Source organism: Palaemon carinicauda, chromosome 34 (genome assembly GCF_036898095.1).
Source record: "Palaemon carinicauda isolate YSFRI2023 chromosome 34, ASM3689809v2, whole genome shotgun sequence".
Classification (NCBI taxonomy): Eukaryota; Metazoa; Arthropoda; class Malacostraca; order Decapoda; family Palaemonidae; genus Palaemon; species Palaemon carinicauda.
The window spans coordinates 9199385-9220984 of NC_090758.1; the positions used below are offsets into that span (position 1 = coordinate 9199385).

Below are 21600 nucleotides of genomic sequence, written 5' to 3' on the forward strand. Positions count from 1 at the left end.
TTCCTTGCTTTCTGTTAGACAAGATTAATGGATTAGTTGCTAACACAATATGTAAATGTAAACCTACATAATAAAAAAAAAATAGATATTTCTATAGAGCAATACTTGAGTCTTCCTTCAACTGAAATATTATAAAAATAGTTCTAAAACTGGGGCTTTATAAGAAATTTCAAGTTAAACATCATATTTGTCATTATTCCAATAAGGAAAGGAATCTGACCTTTGAAGCATTAGCAAAAAACATCAATTAATATCATTTTACATCTCCAATATATTAATAATACCAATATTCATACAAGTTCTGATTGCTAGAATATGAGCTATTCTCACCCCACCTCCCACCCACGGGAGAAAAGTGACTGAACAGTACTGGCAAGATGTGGCTAATTAAAGAGCATATCTGCTTATAAATTTTAAGAAAACATTGGCCTGCTCTAGAGAGAGAGAGAGAGAGAGAGAGAGAGAGAGAGAGAGAGAGAGAGAGAGAGAGAGAGAGAGAGAGAGAGAGAGAGAGAGAGAGAGAGAGAGAGAATGAAATTGCATACATAGACGAAGATAAAATGATATTTATAGACTCAAAGTAATTAGTTGGAGGTTATGTTCACAAGAAATTTATGTAATTTAACATACATATCATCAAATGGCTTAGAATCAATTTCTATTCAATTTCCCTTCAGTTACACATTTAGATAACTTGTTTACAGTTCTTTACACAATTCTAAAAATGATGCGATCTAGAAGGATGTTCAGAGGTCCAGAGGAAATTGACATTGATTTAACAGATAGTTGATGTAAATTGAAAACATGAAGACTAAATTTCTATGGAAGATTAAGAGATAATCAAATACATGACACAAGATTGGGTAAAAGTTAATATCCTTAATGATTAAATAATTGACTTACAGAAATAAAGACTGATAAACTTTAATCTGGTAATAACACTATAGTCATATTTTGTATCACTTAATTACTGTAACTTAATTTGTTTTATTGTATCTTCAGTTAGTATCAAACTCACAGCATTCGGAAATATAGACACTTTGATGAACTTAAAACAATCTGGTAATATAATTGTGGTAAAAACTATATTCATTTACTGTAACTTAATTTGCTTTAGATATCTTCTGTTAGAATTGTTTTAAACCTATGGAATATGTTAAAAATTACATTCACAGCATCCTGATATAAAGACACTTTGATAAACTTGAAGTAATCTGGCAATATAATTGCTGTAAAAATCTATATTTATTTACTAAAACTTAATTTATTTTATTATATCTTCTGTGAGAATTGTTTTAAACTTACAGAATATTTTAAAAATTCAATTCACAGCATCTAGAAATAAAGACTCTTTGATAAACTTGAAATTCTCTGGTAATATAATTGTAAAATTCTATATTTATTATTCACTTTAACTTAACTTAATTTGTTTCATCACATCTTGTTAGAATTGTTTTAAACTTATGGAATATTCCAATTATCAAATTCACAGCATCCAGAAATAAAGACCTTTGATAAACTTGAAATAATCTGGTAATATAATTGTTGTAAAATCTATTTCTATTTACTGTAACTTGATTTGTTTTATATCTTCAGTTAGAATTGTTTTAAACCTACAGAATATTTTAAATGTTAAATTCACTGCATCTAGAAATAAAGACTTTGATAAACTTGAAATAATCTGGTAATATCATTGTTGTCAAAATTTATATTACTTATTTACTGTGACTTAATTTTTTAGTGATTGCAGTTGAATCCTTGGGATATAAATGGAGTGACCACTGTACCACACGACCCCATAAATCAAACCTTTGGGATACAAATGGAGTGACCATTGTAACAGCCCTCTAAAATCTCAATAACTCTGGTCAATTAACCATTTTAATATATATAAAGTATTGATAATTCTCCTAAAGGTATTTCAATACTCCAGAACAGTTCGATGATAAAAGTGGCCACTTCAGTAGAAACGACTTAGTGCTCCTTTCCATATTACCAATTAATCAATTCAGTCTATTTTTCTTCCTCAAAAATTTCCTGAATATTTCTCTGCTAATCTTCATCATGATGTCCTCAGGAAGGGTCTCACTATACTTAGAGTATATTTGCTGATTAATTTCCAGTTTTGAGGACGAAGATTTGACTAATTAATTTCCTTTTCGTTTGATGATTTCAATCTGGAAAATGAATAAAATATATTAATTGTAAAGATAATCAAGTCTTACTTAAATATTTTACTATGCACTTAAATATCATGACTATACTTTTAGTAAAATATTTTGCATGATAAAAGCATAAATATAAATACTCTAATGTAATAAATATAAAATGTTGGAAATAATGCCAAACTAGATATGTTTATAACATTTATAAATATCAAACATTACAGGCAAAAGTATATCTTGTGAAGTGGAGAAGTATTAATCATAAAATCCTAACAAGGAAATACGTCACTACATAACTGAACAGCTGGCCTCTGGTAATCCACCAACAAATTAGAGCTTCCCTAATCCTTCAATTTGCTTTGATACTCGATAAACCGTAATTCTCCGAGTGAAATATTCTCCCTTACAGCATAGAGGATACCTGGCAGGATCGGGTGTATAAATTCTGAGCAAAACTAGGATTTACTAACACTAATAGCTTCAGGAGTAAAATATTACACAGTATACAAGGGTAAATGAATAAGAAACAAAAAAGACTAAGAGTGCAGACATCCACCGCATCAGCTATTTTCTCCACCTTATGTTCAGCCTTAGATGTCTGTATTAATTGGCGTGGATTTTCATACACCAATATAACAAGTTTGAAGTCTAAGTGACAACGATGTCTAAACTTATGGCCAATTACATGAATTAGATATTTTGCTTGAACGTGACCTTCACCTTCAAAAATTTAATCATTTTCTGACATATACATAATAGTTGATCCGTGCAAGTTTCATTACTCTACGATTAAAATTGTGGCCAGGAAACTGTTCACAAACCAACACACACACAAAAGGTGGTAAAACTTACCCTCATTCCAACTTCGTTGGCAGAAGTAACTACCTGGAACTTCCTAAATTTATGAAGCTAGTGTATCCTTGTCATAGTTAAAATGGTATACTAAATATTCATTATATATTATAAACTAACTCCAGCTATCCCATCACATTAATCACTTTTTCCCATTGGATTTTCTATTCAACATCCAATCACTGAACCAACTCATTCTACCCATTTCAACCATTTTACTTATCTAGCCTTAAACTATGGACAAGCTTATCACACTCCAACTCACTAATTAGTTCATTGACAAACTTATTCAACGTTATTCATTAATTTTGATTTACTATACTTCATCCATGGTCTAACCTATCCTTTACTACTGAACTGAAAACCTGGTTTTACCAGAGTCAGGTCTTAAACATTAAGAAACACAACGTGTGTCTTCAGCCAATGATTAACCAATGTTATCTTATATTAATGAACAATCTTATCTAACACTATCCATTAACTATGTAAAATCTTGCCTTGATCCACCATTGGCTGCTCTATCCTGCCTTTGTCCCTTGACTTAACTGTCAATATCTAATAGAAATCATATTTTATTCTACATCATCAAACAAATGAATTATTGCTTTGAATATTATAGTGTGTTTACATCACAGAATCTTTAGCAGTAGAGAGCAATTCCAAGCTTCTAGATTTTAGTAATTACTTGTATAAATCTAAGCTTCAGGTTATATGATGTAAATAGTATGTTTATAACAAGCAATGGGTTAGGTTGAGCCATCTATCTTGCAACCATAGGAATTCATGTAAATATCATGGGGTCATGACTTAGCATTTTACTTATTCCTTTTAGTGATTTGGAAGTTATCTTTCACAGATTTCTTTATTGATATCAGGAGAATTGTAATGCAAGGATTTTTATATAAAGCCATCATTAATAAAAAGCATTTAATTCAGTATTTGTTGTTGCCTGGATATACAGTTAAACTAAATAATGAATTACCTAAGGCAGCTATCATTATATAAAAATAAAGCTATATTTTTTTTTCAAAACAGTTACAACATCAGATGAAAAATGCATGGCCTTATGAAAAAAAAATCTATGCAACAAAAGGTTTTTCTTCTTACTGAAAAGTGTACTCGATTGTTAACAGGTCATGGAGACTGCACCTAATCACAGAAATTTCTCTCCTCAAAATCCGAATTTCTCTGACTTGAGGATTATAACAAATCAAAGTAAAATGAGTGGCATTGTACAAACTTTATGCAACAGAATAAAGATTTCTCTTATTGGAGGGTACATGATCGTTTACAGGTCATGGAAACTGCAACTTATTTTTCTCTCTTTAAAATCTGAATTCCTCTAACTTGGAGATTATAACAAACTAAAGTAAAATAAGTAGCTTTGGGAAAACATTTTGTAACAAAGTAATTTTTCTTATTGGAATGTACATGATTGTAAACAGGTTATGGTAATTGTAACTTATCAAAGAATTTTCTCTCCTCAAAATCTGCATTCCTTTAGACTTGGAAATTATAACAAACCAAAGTAAGAGAAAAGTTCCAACTGTGATGGTGAAAAATATGAGAACCAAACCATATTCTTTAATCAATTAACCAAAGACAATGGTATCTTGACTCAGTCAGGCAGGTTAAGTGGTTCATCCTCACTAACCAATTGTTACTAATGTAGCTACCTTGTTAATGATCGATTTTTCATTTCAGTCTGAACATAAATCATGTTTTATATAGGACAAAAGGTATATATTGTTGTTGTTGCTGCTGTTGTTATTTTCTAAGCTACAACCCTTGCAAGATGCTACAAGCCCAAGGGCTTCCACATGGAGAATAGCCCAGTGAGGAAAGGAATTAAGGAAAACTGCTAGAGGAATAATCAACAATTAAAAGGAAATATTTTAAAAACAGTAACAACATTAAAATAAATGTTTCATATATAAACTAAAAAAGAGGAAGAGGAATTAGATAGAATAGATTGCCGGAGTGTATCCTCAAGCAATAGAACTCTACCCCAAGACAGTGAAAGACAATACATCAAGACAATACATCAAGTGAAACTCCCTTATATAAATACCTAGTCACCTTCCTATATTACATTTTATTATATTTTACTCATTTTAAGTGTTCAACTGCCAATCAAATAACTTAAATCTTCCCACTTTTTTTTCTTAGTAATGTAAGTCTCAGAAGAGATCATCTATCCCAAAATAGGATGTTAATATGTTAAGTGATTTTTTTGAAACAAAGCGTAGATAAATGCATTTAACACAAAAAATATTCCAGATTATTCATTCTTGCATACAGTTTCCACGCTTTATCCCAGTAAGTTGAATGTATTGTATGAAATGCTTCTTCAAATATGTTGTACTATATAAAATTTTTATATTAGAAAGTATAGATTATTAGAAGTCATGAGCGATTGTGACACGGTTCCGTTAGGTGCTGCTGCTTCCTCCGGTGCCTTGGATGACCGCGGAGGTAGCAGCAGTAGGGGATTCAGCGATATGAAGTTTCATCTGTGGTGGATAACGGTGGAGGGTGGGCTTTGGCACCCTAGCAGTACAAGCCGAACTCGATTGAGTCCCTTGTCAGGCTGGGAGGAACGTAGAGAGGAGAGGTCCCCTTTTTTTTTCATTTGTTTGATGTCGGCTACCCCCTAAAATTGGGGGAAGTGCCTTGGTGTATGTATGTATGTATGTATAATACAATCATTTCCACCCTTATATGTTAGCCATACATTAATCAAATGGGTTACAGTTTGTGTCCAACATTGTCAACTATTACTGTTGATTCAAGCAATTAATATTTACATTTCTAAACCACCTAAATAGCACGACTACCATGGAGTCCTAGTGGAAAACAGTCTTTTACTGGTGGGGATACCATAAAAGGTGTATTACACCATTTACGAGTAACAGGCAAACATAAATCAGACCAAAACCAGGTGGGAAAATACATCGCTCGAGTGTATATTAGGAAACATGAGTTTCGGGATATCAAGAGAGAATGAGGGATTCATCACATTTAAACCGCACCCACATAGCATAGATTAAGGTGCTAGTTGGTCATCCTCATTGACTGGAGTCTTTGCCCACTGAATGTACCTTATTTCTTACCAATGATTATGGTAACCCTTAAATTGAGTTTCTTATTTACATCACTAAATAAATACCAGTAAAGATAGATTGTAATCCCCCTAAAGCACTTAACTACACACCTGGCAAGCAATGAGTAAATATAGAGGCCTTATTTATTTTCACCACAAACACTTTCTATAAACACATCAGCCATCAAATTATCCCATAGGCTCTAAAAATGGCTAAGACTTTGGAGTTTTCAATTAGTTCAAAAAGGTCAAGAAAGTATATATATCAGATATTAAAAAATCTTAAACCAAATGACAATAGTACTGGCACAATTATTCACCAATGATTTCTAAAGCAGCAAAAAGATTAGGACAATCATTATTTTTTGAGCGTCATATGATAAAAAGCGTAAATAGATGATACTTGGATTTTAAGCCATATATATGAACCTACCCCATTCTTTTACCACTTGTTCATTACTTCTCATAACCTCGATACAAATTCCAGGAAACCAGGGCTTCGGGTGGAAGGGAAAAAAAAAAGTGATTTGCAGCAATAGCAATTGTTAGAAATACATCACAAACGCAAGATAACCAGCTGGAAGAATATGATTGGCGTAAGTGTAGTGAAACTAAAATATCCAAAATACCTATGATTCACATTACAACCCTAAAAGGATTTTAGCACTGCCAAGGCTCTCTTTGCTACCTGAATAAGCATCTCATTGCACCTCTGTTCTCGCAAGCAGTATATGGATGTGCTGAGCATGCCATCTGATTGAGTTACTATTAAAGTATTATACATACATACATATACCAAGGCACTTCCCCCAATTTTGGGGGGTAGCCAACATCAACAAATGAAACAAAACAAAAAAAGGGGACCTCTACTCTCTACATTCCTCAAATGGTCTCTGCCCTAATATGGCTCATGTCACTAGCAAATAATTATCATCCCACTGGTCCTCTGTTGTGCATAGATGTACTGTGCAAACCAACTGTGGAAGTCATTATTCAAGTATCATAGGTGGGCATATTTACAGTAATCCTTACCTTAAGTTTGGGAGGTCGAAGGTAAAGGGTCCTCTGTAGAGGGTGAGAGCACAGGGACTATTTGGTAACTTGAAGTAGGAAATGTAAATGTTCAGACATCTTGTGCTGGTAAAAAAAGTATAATAGGTCAGAAAAACGAAACAGATGGTTTAAAAATTACAGTTTTTTAAAAGAAAATTGTATTTTTCCTAGCCATATAAACCTGAATCCTTTAATCAGGGATATCATTTCAGAGCAAGCTGGAATCGGTCCAACTGCACAAAGAGTCCCAGTTGCGATTTGTTCTTCAGCAGCATACAAACCCTCATACTTTAATTGGGGCTGGAAGTACCCTGGAACCAAACTGGAAGATTCAATTGCTTCCCTGGAAGTGATCAATGTTTGAGCAGCATGGGCTCTTAGCAAGGACCCTTGTCATCCCCTCTGTCTCATATTTTTATTATTATTATTACTTGCTAAGCTACAACCCTAGTTGGAAAAGAAGGATGCTATAAGCCCAAGGGCTCCAATAAGGATAATAGCCCAGTAAGGAAAGAAAATTTGAAAATAAACAAACTACAAGAAGAAGTAATTAGCAATTAAAATATTTTAAGAAAAGTAACCTTGAATAAATCTTTCAAATATTAAGTTTAAAAACTAAAAAAAAACAAGAGGGAAAAAAATAAGATAGGATAGTGTTTCTGGGCGCACCCTCAAGCAAGAGAACTCATATACGTGGAAGACTGACAGGTGCCAGGCTGTACATGAAATGTGTACTTGTTCAACACAAGGGAAACCTTTCCCTTGAAAGGGATGTCAGTTAAGAGTCAGATACCAAGTTGGTATAAGACCCACCATCGTCCAATTCGTTACAGAAGGATGGAGAGAGATACTTATCTAAAAATAGAAGAATGGTGCCATGAATTGTAACTTAGCAGGATCTGGTCCAACAACGTTGTAAAGTTTCGACTGCTGTTGTCACCGGGAAACAGGGTTGTTGAAGAATAAAGGAATAGGGGCAGTTACATCAGACTTATATCCACTGTAATCGTTACCATAGACGAGATACATCCTTTTATCATATGGTAGCTGGGCTGGTTGCACAACAACTGGAGTAATCACTACAGGGACGAGATACATCCTTTTATCATATGGTAGCTGGGCTGGTTGCACAACAACTGGAGTAATCACTACAGGTACAATCACTACAAGTGCAGGGGTGTCAGGGGACTTGTGGGTACACCTTTGCTAGTAAAAGACCATGAAAGTGGTCTGCTTCATCCAGAACCCAGCCTTCAACCCTTGGCCACATGCATGACTCTTTCCCTTCTTAGCAACATTGACTGATCGTTTACAAGCCCACTGATTCACTTGAGGTCTAAAACCCTAAGGCTGTTGCCAGGTGGGACATTGTACGGCTGAAAGGATGAAAAACCTCCCACTCTCTTAAGGAACACACGGAGCATCTGGTAGTCACGGTGAAACTGAAGAGAAAGGGGATTGGTGATGAGTGTTGTAAAGGCACAACCATGAACTTGTGCACAAGTATTTATAAGGTCTTAATTCGTTGAAAAAAAAAGGAACTGATGATAAATACATCACTCCAAAAAACCCAGAAAGCTCCCCCAAAGGATTGAAACCAAAGCAGGCCCAATAACCTACCATCAGTCTTCCAAAGGTAAACAAACTTAAACTGAAATAGTATTCATATTCCAACAGATTGATACAGGAGTTATCATGACTCGGTCACAATTAATTGTACAGAGAAAACTGCCCAAAATCCTATCATTTCTTATAGACAATTAAAGTTTTGTTATATTAACCCGAGGATATTTTTACTCACGTGAGCAACAATAGCTATAAACTTTAAAAGATTATTTAAATCATCAATGTCTGAAATGAATGAAATTACACTAATTTTTTAAATAGATGAAATTCCCCCGTCATGATGGAACTGAAGCGGATAGGAGAAAAAAACAGCTATTGTAAAACATCTGGAAACTTATGCATAAATAATATGATTCTCTTAATTTGTACAAAAATTCAACTAATGACTACGTCATAAAAAAAAAAACCCAAAGCATATGCAAGCAATGCATATGAATAGAGCAACAATTATTTTCTTAAAAGCAGAAAATACACTTAGATCAAATGTTATTTGCATTTTAAACTATAAATTTATTAATAAGTTCTTTATACATTTGTACTGCTTTATATGAAAGTTACTATTTTTGTGCCAACAAGTTTACAACAAAAAAAGCCCAAATGTCAGAAATCTACCAATTCTTGTAAGTAAATCCAGTTTTGGTGAGGTATTTAACTATTCTATTATTTCCAGAGTTATGTAATGAATCTTTGATAGTTGTACCTTGGTTAAGGTTTGATGAGCCATGCTGTATAAGTCTTTATATTACCAAACTTAGCGTTGTACAGTAAAGGTTGGGCACTGTTTGAGTTATCTTTTAAATTGGAATGTGTCATGCAGTACATTAGATAAGATGTACCACCATAATTTGATTTAGTGTACAGCATTGCATGTCAAGTTGGAATATATACGCAGAATTTTATTTTATTTACAGCATTGTAAGTTACATTAGGTTAGGAGGTGTCTTGGTCTGAGTAGGTAAGGATCCAACAGCCTAGGTTAGGTTAGTACACATTCCTGTAATTTAGATAAGTGGTAGACGAGTTCAGGCTAGCTAGGTAAGGTCTTGGTGCCTTGGCTAAGAAACCCCTATTTCTCTGTGTATTCATACATACTGTATTGTAATTTTTTTTTGCAACATTACATGAGCGATGAATTGTGATGTAGAGATTATGACGAAATTTATGGACATCTCCCTTTCCTGATTGGTGCATTACATTCAATATGTGCTTAACCCTACCATAAGATCCCGACTTATCAACCGGGCCTTATAGAATCTGAGAATTGAGATGCATTCTTAATCCATATAAAGTGTTTAGGCCTAAAAAATATCATGCCTATTCTGCTTTTTTTCCAAGGATATAATACACTAAAATTACTTGTAGAATAAACCAATCTGGGACAATTAGAAGCATACAATCACCCTAGCTACCAGAATTCTCAGATTTAAAAAATATACCTCAACACTAATCATTTTAGATCACTTACATAATTTTGTTGGGTACTGGAAGGAATAAAAAAAAAAGATCATATTTTTACCCATTTCTAATAGTTGTGCATCATAAGATACAAAGCGTAAACATATACTGTACTTTAATTTTTAGCCAAATACATGAACCATATATTTTTCATATGTACCTTGTGTTTTATCCGTTTCTGACCATGAATATTCAAGTCTTCCATCCCCATCCCTCAAATAAACCGGAGTTTGGGTGGGGAAACCCCATAAACAAGTACTTTGCCACGATAATAACGATCAGAAATGCGTAATAAACAGTTATAATAATATATGGTTGTGTAAGGGGGAGGGAAATTAAAGTTTTATAATTACTTATAACCCAAATCGCGTCCCTCAAATTGTTTGTGCTCAGTCGTGGAATGCCTCGCTCGTAAATAAAACAATCTCGCTTCTCCTCTGTTCTGGAAAGCAGTACTTGGATGACGGCACACACCAATCATGCTGGTATTATTTTGGATAATTTTTGAAGTTCAAATAAGCAAAAATAGCCACTTACTGTACGGAAGCATTTTCAACATGATTACCAAAATAGATGAAATTACACTAATTTTTTAAAAAAAGATTGTACTTCCCTATTAGAGAAATCTTTTTATGACAGTAGTCATGTTGGAAAATGAAAGAGGGGTTGGGAAAAATGGCTGTTGTGGAAAAATATCTGGGAACTTGGTCAAACATTTGGAACCCATAATTGGTTAAAAAGGCCAATTAATGAAGAAGTCATACAGAAAAAGAAACTGAACAGTTCCCAGAAGAGATTGAGTTCACTGCATGGTCAATAGCCCACTGTCAGTTTCCCAAATGTATACAATGAACTTAGAATTCAAAGTAGACGTCACATTTTAATCACTCGCTACGTAAATTCCACTTCAACCCTGAGAACAACATACATTAAAACATGGAGCTGTGTACCCTTGTAGATGTGCAGTGGCTTAAATCTACCATGAGACTGCTCAGGGTAGGTGTTGGAATCCAAGTAACCTTTTGGGAACTATAGGCTTATGGATTGTATTCATCAACAGCTCTAAAATGTCTCATGATAGGTCTGGCAAGCCAGCGAGTGTCTAATTAATTGCCCATGAACCGCACAACTTTCTATTTAAGTTATTAAAGTTAAGCCCTTAATAATCATAGAGAAAATGCCAAACTAGCCGCACTCGTCCATTTTTTATAGCAAATTTCAGTTTTGCTAGAAATTAATATATCACATATTAACCACTTCTTAAAACTAATATGGTTTCATTATAGAACATGGCAATACTAGATAGGAAATTGAAACTCATAATTGAATAGATAATTGTAAATACACTATTTGGGGTCCCATATACTACTGCTGGAAACCTCAATTAACAAATTTACAGATTCTAATAAAATATTACCATTTAGCTCCTTTTGTCATCTTAGCACATGCCACAGGACCCTCCTTCCTCCCAGTAGTTCAGAAAAACTGGTAGTGGTGCTTCTGTCATTACGTTATTTTATCAAATAGAATAAATGGCCCAAAGCTTTATATTCTAAACTTCTTGGTTCTTTGTTTTCAATAATGGAATATGCAATGTAATTACAGCTCTAACTTAACTCATATTAATAATGAAAAGTTATGCTAAAAATGTGTGGTTGATGTACTGTCTGATAATGGGATATGAAAGCTAAGTCCACGTTCGAACCGAGACTGGAGCATGAAGCTAAAACTCACCCCTTTGTTAAGTTTACATAATTGAACTTAAGACATATATTGGATATGGCTAAAATACTAGCTCAAAGGGGGGGGGGGGGGGGTTAGGAGTCGCGTAGCAAACATGTTTTGTTTGCCTGAATATATGAACACAGGAGGGAACCTGGGAATAAAGGTGGGCGAAAAAAAGACAAAATGTGATTAACTCATTCGCGATTTGTAAAAGGTCACAGAAACTAACAAATCCACCTAACCTAACCTAGTAGATCCCAGGTCATACACCTAGATTAAATGGGAACAAACCGACCGGAACCCCCCTCCCAGGTCACAAACCTAACTGGGGGCATGCTTCTTGGAACCCTCTTCCCAGGATACAAACTAAAAGTAAATCACATACATAAATCCTTATATTTTGATAAAGTAAATCACAAATAAAGCCTTACCAGAATAGCATTTGGGACAATTCAACCTTTGAGGAATAACACAATGAGCTTATAAAAATTATTCACTACACCACGAGTATCGAGATACTCACCGTGAAACTTGGCTATAGCACCGAAATAGCCATAATGGCAGCCATTACACTTTGATACAATGGACTCCATAATGCACACCCGACACGTAACACAGCTACAGAAAACTCTGCTAAGAAAAGGGGTGTGTCACAAAACTGTCTACGTAACACTCCAGTATCACATATGCCCAAATATGGTAAACTTTGTCATATGGTACAGGAAGGTTGTAAGTGCGCAGGAAGTATAAACTCTTAACCATGCGATAAGTAGGAGGACTTATGCGCAAGAAACAAACTTGTAGTTGCACAAGAAGCTATGCACAAAACGGGAGCAGAAACACCAGACCCCGAAATCGTAGAAAAAAAAAAAGAGGGAAATAAATATTTCATGCGAATAGGATCTTCATATTTTGGGCAATTTTCTTATGGATATATCATGCGTCCCAGAGAATAATGTATAGAGAAGAAAACGTTAGCTTTACCATTATTTATCGATTCGCCAGTTAATTTTCCTTACCCAAAACCCATGGTTCCCACTGCGTGGTCCCCATTACTGTAGGATATATTAGAGTATATCTTAACTATTTATTTGCAACAGAAATAAAGGTCATTATTGAAGAAAACATGAGTTTTTCAATTATTAACCCCCTTTTCGGTTAATGTCTAGGAGAGGGCCGCATGAAGATATCAGTGATATTCAATTTATTTTTACTAGAATGTGTAGGAATGTATGTAAATAGTGGTTTACGAGTGAGATAATTCAGTGAAAATCAATAAAGGTCGAAATATCGACGATCAAACTCACGCTACTCTTGTCTTCCTCCCAGATTTTTTCTAAGTCTGTTGTTATTGTTGACTGTGTCTTGTTTTTGCTCAAATGAGCCCTGTAACCACTATAATCCGCAGACAAACTAGTCTACTATGAAGTCTTACACGTTTGGCCAATCACAGCGCCTATCCACTATGACGTCATACATGTTTGGCCAATCACAGCACGACAATACATTATCTTACCCAGGCATTTCATTTCGTTCTTAGACATGGAGGCCATAGCAAGCAGGTCATCTCATGTTGCACAAGAAGTTGAAATTCCACCTTCTTGTCCTGACTGTTTCCTAACTTACAATGAATTTGTTGTAACTTATTCAGGGAATATTGAAAAACTAATGGATTTGTGGCAGAGACACAATTTAATTTTACACAATAAAAATTGTCCTGCATGTCAGGGAACCTTCGCAACGGCTTCACATTTTCCTCAAAGCAGCAGCACATCTTTATCAACCAACATGTTAAGGTAAGCTTCAATAATTTATGGAGTATATTATAATAGTGATAGTATAACGATGTATACAGCAGTACCATCACTTTGGATTTGGTTTGATGGATGTGTTAGGTAGTGTCCTTAAGGGGGGGGGGGTCACAGGGGGGGCGGAGCCCCCCTGGTAGGGGTACAGGGCCCCTAGGCTAGGTTAGGTGGGTGTATTAGGTTCGGTGGTGCCCTGAAAATCACTGTGGCCTTAAGGGGGGTCGCAGGGGGGGGAGGAGGCCCCCCCCCGGTAGGCCTAGGTAGGGGTACAGGCCCCCCAGGGTAGGTTAGTTGGTTGTATTAGGTTCGGTAGTGCCCCGAAAAATCACTTTTCTCCTCCTCCCCCCACCCAAAAACCCCGCTTCCCACTGGGGTCCCCCATAATTGTAGTAGTAGGTTTATGCTTACATTTTGTGTGTAAGAGTTAAGTCTTAGTTTCTTTTTTATTCATATCCTCATGTTTCTATGCACTGTGCAACAATAATCTGGTTGTTTTTTGCCGTTTTTCGTCGTTAATACTTGAAAAACGGGTGCAGCCTTCTCTTAGACATTTACCCAATTTTCTTATAAGTAAGTTTTCCCCGTGTAGTTCTATAATAATACCACAAATACTAACTCACAGGGGCTAACGCTCGTAGTGATACACATTCCGATGATCCCAAAATACTAGCTCACGGGGTAGGCTAACGCCCATAGCAAACCATGTTCCGCTTCCCAGAACGTAGGACCAATGAGATATTAAAACGCGAGTAATGGAAGCTTCACAACAGTAAAATCCAATTGAAACAAGGGTATTATTACAGTTTCATCCATTATGGGAAATCTATTATAATATATTTCCCGAGTAAAGCAAGTCTTTTGTAGTATTTCTGTAAAATATTATCTGTCGCAAATGCCTAGTTCTTTATATATCGACGATCAAACTCACACTACTCATGTCTTCCTCCCAGATTTTTTCTAAGTCTGTTGTTATTGTTGACTGTGTCTTGTATTTGCTTAAATGAGCCTTGTAACCACTATAATCCGCAGACAAACTAGTCCACTATGAAGTCTTACACGTTTGGCCAATCACAGCGCCTGTCCACTCTGACGTCATACATGTTTGGCCAATCACAGCGCGACAATACATTTTCTTACCCAGCCATTTCATTTCGTTCTTAGACATGGAGACCATAGAAAGCACGTCATCTCATGTTGCACAAGAAGTTGAAATTCCATCTTCTTGTCCTGACTGTTTCCTAACTCACAATGAATTTGTTGAAAAACTAGTGCATTTGTGCCAGAGACACAATTTAATTTTACAAAATAAAAATTGTCCTGCATACCAAGGAACCTTCGCAACAGCTTCACGTTTTCCTCAAAGCAGCAACACATCTTTATGAACCAACAGTTTAAGGTAAGCTTCATTAATTTATAGAGTATATTATAATGGTGATAGTATAACGATGTATACAGCAGTACCATCACTTTGGATTTGATTTGATGGATGTGTTAGGTAGTGGCTGTAAGGGGGGGGGGGGTCGCAGGGGCTAGGCCTAGGTAGGGGTACAGGGCCCTAGGTTAGGTGGTTGTATTAGGTTCGGTAGTGTCCCGAAAATCACTGTGGCCTTAAGGGGGGGGTCGCAGGGGGGGCGGAGCCCCCCTGGTAGGCCTAGGTAGGGATACAGGGCCCCTATGCTAGGTTAGGTGGGTTTATTAGGTTCAGTAGTGCCCTGAAAATCACTGTGGCCTTAAGGGGAGGTCGCAGGGGGGGGCGGAGCCCGCCCCCCCCCCCCGGTAGGGCTAGATATGGGTATAGGGGGAGGGGTGGTGGAAGGATAAGTATTCATTTATTGCAAATATCATTTGATGCCCCCCCCCCCCACCCAAAACCCCGGTTCCCACCTGGTGTCCCCCATAATTGTTGGGATGAAGTAGGGGCATTCTGGAACAACTTGTTGTTTTAACTCCAATTACATAGTAAATCTCTAAATCGGATGGTTTGCGGTCAAAATAAACGTTAAATTCGTTGGAACTACACTATTTCTGATGCAACAAATATATTTTTATTCCAGTTTCCCCATAATGGATGAAACTGTAAATTTACCGAAACAAGTGATGAACTAGAGAAGTAAAATAAAACCAAAACCACAAGAATACTATAACCGGGCTAATAAGTGTAGCGAAACTTGCTATAACAAAGGAACAATAATGTAAATGGTAAATTGTGAGTGAAGCGAGCTACGGAAGGACAAAAAAAGGTGAATTCATTCAATTTAAGAACGGAGACGTATTTGAAATATCATTAACAGTACCATGAATTATTCCATAGAAAATGAGTAAAAAATTACCAGATGCAAAAAGGTCAAGTGGTTTAATTAAGTTTCATTATTATTGATGGGTTTTGATCAGAGTAACTTAATCTTTTAACTATGATGACTTTTTCATAATTGGTGGAAGATTAAAAAATTCAACACTAATAAAATTATAATAGTCCTAAAATGTATAGTTTGAGGAATTTAAAACATAACTGATGACAATACCTAGCGCAAAGCCATAGCTTTTCAGTTATGGCAGTAAGACCCACCATAACTCAAAATCTTAAAAAAATCGGCCAGAAAAAAACTAAACATAAAATAAGTTATTTCTACAATCCTTTTTATTGCAGTTCTTTAATTTTACCACTAACATTCATTGCTCACCAGACCTGGACTTCCTCAGTATAGAGTATTAGGAACTACGAAGTCCTGCCATTGTTAAACTCCCTCCTCCTTTGACTGCCTACTCAAAACTGACTAAGCCTAACAACATTGTAAACTCCATTTATATATATTTTCTGTTTGATAATAACTCTGATATTACTGTCACACACTCGATATTCTATCTAAAAAACGGTACCAACCTTTGGGAAAATGTAGGGCAATTTAATCACTAGAAAATGTCGTAAATAGGGATTCTTGTTTCCTCTCCTTCAACAAGACAACAGCCATTAGTGTGATGAGTGACCACCAGGCAGGCAGGCACGGAACAATAGAGTTGGAGAAAATATTGGAACACGGAAAAATAAACTTTTTCCTTTACTAAATCATTATTTAATCATATCTTTCTTTTAATTACTATGATGTAAACATAGAATAAGAGATAATATGTTAAAAAGCATACTTAAATCGGCTGGTTTTACGATAAGAGGGAGGAAATACTATGAACTACTTTCATGACTTTTTACGATTTTTTTTTTGGGGGGGGGGATTTTTTTTACGCAAGCAAACGAAATTTGCGTAAAGACTGCTCATATGCATATGCCCTCATATATATATATATATATATATATATGTACTTTGACCTGTCCAATAAAGGTAAAATTACTGCAAATATCCATCAATATCTATGTTGAAGTTAACAATAAATCATCTTTATCTTCTGTAATATGTATTGGACTGACATTTCTATGCACTGTTCACAAGTAAAAAAAAATAAAATAAGATAAAAAAAACTCTTAACATCAGGTAATATATTAAAAGAAACTTCTTCACCTCAAGTAACATCACCTGTGACTTTAGTATTAATAGAAAAAAATATTAAGGCAATGCTGGAAAATATGACATTTTACTCGTAAATTGTCTTAGTTTTTTTTGTCATTATTTGCCCTAAAAGAAAAGAGGGAAAAATATATATTAAAATGATAAAAGGAAAATGATGGTCATGTAGGTAAATTTAATAGTTTACACATGGATGGAAAACAAATACTCCAAATACCCCAAGAGGAAAAATATTATTAATTAAATATTAATTAAATGTAAAAACTAATTACTTGATGAAACTCAAAGAAAATAAAACAATATTTAAGCTTTAAGGAACCCTAACTAGATATGGTTCTTTGGAGCAGAAGGATACTCGAATGGCAATAATAGAGGACCCAAAGTCATGGCCAGACTTCGAAGGATTCTGAAAACCTACGAATCTGGATTAGCTGATGAGGAAGATTAAATTTGGTGGAAGAGAAATGACTCAGTTCTGATAGTATAATGGAGAGAGCCACAGTTGGAAGTTTAATAATAATAATAACAACAACAACAACAACAACAACAATAATAATAATAATAATAATAATAATAATAATAATAATAATAATAATAATAATAATAATAATAATAATAATAATAATACCTATCATATTTGTTTTAGATGTAGTAAATTGTATTAAGTCTAAAGCTTTAAAAGAGATAAAAATGACTTTAGTTCAGTTGTTATATCAGAAAAATACAAAATATATTTTGGTTAAAATCCAATACAAGTAAATATCAGCAAGAAATAAAATACCAAAAAAAAAAAAAAATTAGTAATAAAAACAGAAAATTCTAGGAAAAGATATTGACAGATCAGCTATAGAATAAAGTGCAGGATAATTTTGATAACACTGCTATAAAATCTTCCACGGAACGAATCATATAAATAGTAAGAAAGATGAAGGTTAAAATGCACAAGCGATACTATATAAATAAATAAATAACTCGTAAAGAATAGACCAGATGGAAAAGGGAATAAGAAAACGAGGCAAATAAATAAGAGGGGGAGGAGGAAAGATATTCTATGGCTGAAAATAGAAAAAAAAAGTAAAATGGGAATCACTTCCTGATAAATTCCTCGCACCGAACGCACCCCGTAAACACCGAAGAGAATTCTGGGAAATCCAATTGACACCTTTAACACCTTCAGCACGAGCATCATTCTCTCTCTCTCTCTCTCTCTCTCTCTCTCTCTCTCTCTCATGGATAGTAGATAACAACACATTTCCATACTTTATACGAGATTTATTATTATTATTATTATTATTATTATTATTATTATTATTATTATTATTATTATTATTATTATTATTATTATTATTATTATTATCAATAATAATATTTCTATTATCTGAATTATTATTATCACAAAAAGTAGTGCTCAATAATACCTATATATTATTTCATTTGTCAGAACTGGCTTTATCGTATATTTAAAGAGAGAGAGAGAGAGAGAGAGAGAGAGAGAGAGAGAGAGAGAGATCATTCTAGGAAAGACGAGTATTGAATGCTATTAATTGTGAAAAAAAATTCAATTCGATTCAAAGGATTTGCTAATGTGGAAATGATTGATTTGAACAGTAAATATATTTGTAAGTATAATGAAATTCTCTCTCTCTCTCTCTCTCTCTCTCTCTCTCTCTCTCTCTCTCTTTCTCTATATATATATATATATATATATATATATATATATATATATATATATATATATATATTTATATATATATATATATATATATATGTATATATACATATACATATGTGATTTCTACACATATATGCACACATATAATTATATATATATATATATATATATGTATATATATATATATATATATACATATATATATATATATATATATATACATGCGAGGCACAACAACCCTGAAACTACATATAGTGGGAAAATTCTGATTGAGAAAGGAGTTAGAGAGGGAGACCCCGACTCTCCTAAAATATTCACATGATATCTAGAAGTCTTTAAGTATTTAGATTGGGAAAATGTAGGAATTAACATTAATGCGGAATACCTAAACAACTTTACATTCTCAGATGACATAGATTTCTTTAGTGAATCATGGGAGGAATAGCAAAAGATGTTAGTGTGTGTGTGCGTTTGTTTGTATGAGTAATATACGTATTAACTATGAATCTAACGATATCAATAGATGAGATGATAAACTTTACTAAAAAATTAAAATTTGGTTTTGGTTTAGGAAAAGAAATATACGGTAGGCGAGATTAGGTCCCCTTTAAACTCTGTTACGATGAACAAAAGGTTATGAGAGAAGGAATTTCTATAGCTGATATGCAAGCCCAGAAGGAAAAGCAAAAATTTATATATGAATCATAATCATCACCTCCTCCTACGCCTATTGACACAAAGGGCCTCGGTTAGATTTCGCCAGCCTTCTCTATCTTGAGCTTTTAATTCAATACTTCTTCATTCGTCATCTCCTACTTCACGCTTCATATTCCTTAGCCATATAGGCCTTGGTCTCGCAACTCTTCTAGTGCCTTCTGATGCCCAATGAAAAGTTTTGTGAGTTAATCTCTCTTGGGGGAGTGCGAAGAGCATGCCCAAACCATATCCATCTACCCCTAATCATGATCTCGTCAACATATGGCACTCAAGTAATCTCTCTTATGGTTTCATTTCTAATCCTGTCCTGCCAATTAACTCTCAATATTCTTCTGAAAGGTTAAGATAATTCTTGAGTATTTCTTCACTTTACGATGACTTCCAACCTGAACACAAATGGGTTAAAGGTAATAGGTAATTGTGAACCAGAAAAGATAGTGAATTGAGCTAACTTCATTTTGGTGCCAAATGATAAAGGGAAAGAATTATTAACTCTATTATCGAGGTATATAATGATATCTAGAATGTAAATTGTTTATTCTGATATATATATATATATATATATATATATATTAAGAGAGAGAGAGAGAGAGAGAGAGAGAGAGAGAGAGAGAGAGATATTCATGTATATCTGAAAAATTTAATCATGCTTTTCAAACCAAAGTTGTTCTACTTAAATTAGCTCTCTCTCTCTCTCTCTCTCTCTCTCTCTCTCTCTCTCTCTCTCATTTAATATTTTTGGTCTAATACCAGGTCAATTTATACTTTAATTTCTCTTGAAGTTTTCTATAGAGTATTATACTGTATGATTAATATATCTAATCTCTCTCTCTCTCTCTCTCTCTCTCTCTCTCTCTCTCTCTCTCGCTCTCTCTCTTTCATTAAGCTTTCTAAAAGCCCCGTACACACTTGGAAACATTGGTTGGAAACGGTTTCCAAACAGTTTGGGAACTGTTTCCGAAAACTTGTTTCCAAACAGTTTGGAAGCAGTTTTCAAACTGTTTGAAAAGTTTTCAAACTGTTAGGAAACAGTTTTAAAACTGTTTGGAGACAGTTTTCAAACTGTTTGAACAGTTTGAAAACTGTTAGGAAACAGCTTTCAAACTGTTTGAACAGTTTTCAAACTGTTTGAACAGTTTTCAAACTGTATGGAAACACTTTTCAAACTGTTTGAACAGTTTTCAAACTGTTAGGAAACAGTTTTCAAACTGTTTGGGAACAGTTTGCAAATTATTTGTAAGCTTCCAAAAAATGTTTCTGGTCCACACCTCAGTTGTTGTCATGCCTGTACTTTGATGGGTTTTATCTTCTTTCCTCTATCACTTACAGTTATAGAAAGTTTATCAGCTGTCCCCGTCAAGGCATCCGTCTTTTTAATTCTCTCAGTTCTGGGTTTTTCTCTGCAGACCACATGGCGTTATCACTGCAAGTCTCGAGTAGGTACTAATTCATCGTCGCCTCGGCCGCATACACACACACACATACACACACACAGTGTTTCCCATTCTGGATGGGAAACAGTAATTCGTAAAATGGTGTTTGGAAATGGTTTTGAAACAGTTTGGAAACAGTTTCCAAACATTGTTTGCATAGTTTGGAAACAGTTTCCAAAATGTTTGGAAACAGTTTCCAAAATGTTTGGAAACCGTTTCCAAACATTGTTTCCAAACAATGTTTCCAAGTTTAAATTCACCACTAAGAGGATCACAATTGTTGTTATTGTTGTTGTTTATTTTGTTCGTGTATCTGTTCATGTTGTTATTGTTACATCGAAAACAATTTGAATATGTCTACGTAACAAAAAAAATAAAATAAAACAAATAGAAAGTAACTTGGTAAGAAATTAGCGACTGTAAAAATATATTCAATATTATCTATAATAAAAAAACTATATTCTATTAAACTT

The 21600-nt window shown here is 34.4% G+C and overlaps 1 long non-coding RNA gene across 1 annotated transcript; it reads right to left on the reverse strand.

Moving 5' to 3' along the window:
- Positions 1-1821: 1821 nt before the first annotated feature.
- Positions 1822-16782, reverse strand: LOC137626563 (uncharacterized). Its single transcript, XR_011041052.1, has 3 exons — positions 16669-16782; positions 7153-7257; positions 1822-2177 (listed from the first exon to the last, which is right to left on the reverse strand). It is a non-coding gene; the product is annotated as an uncharacterized lncRNA (long non-coding RNA).
- Positions 16783-21600: the final 4818 nt, after the last annotated feature.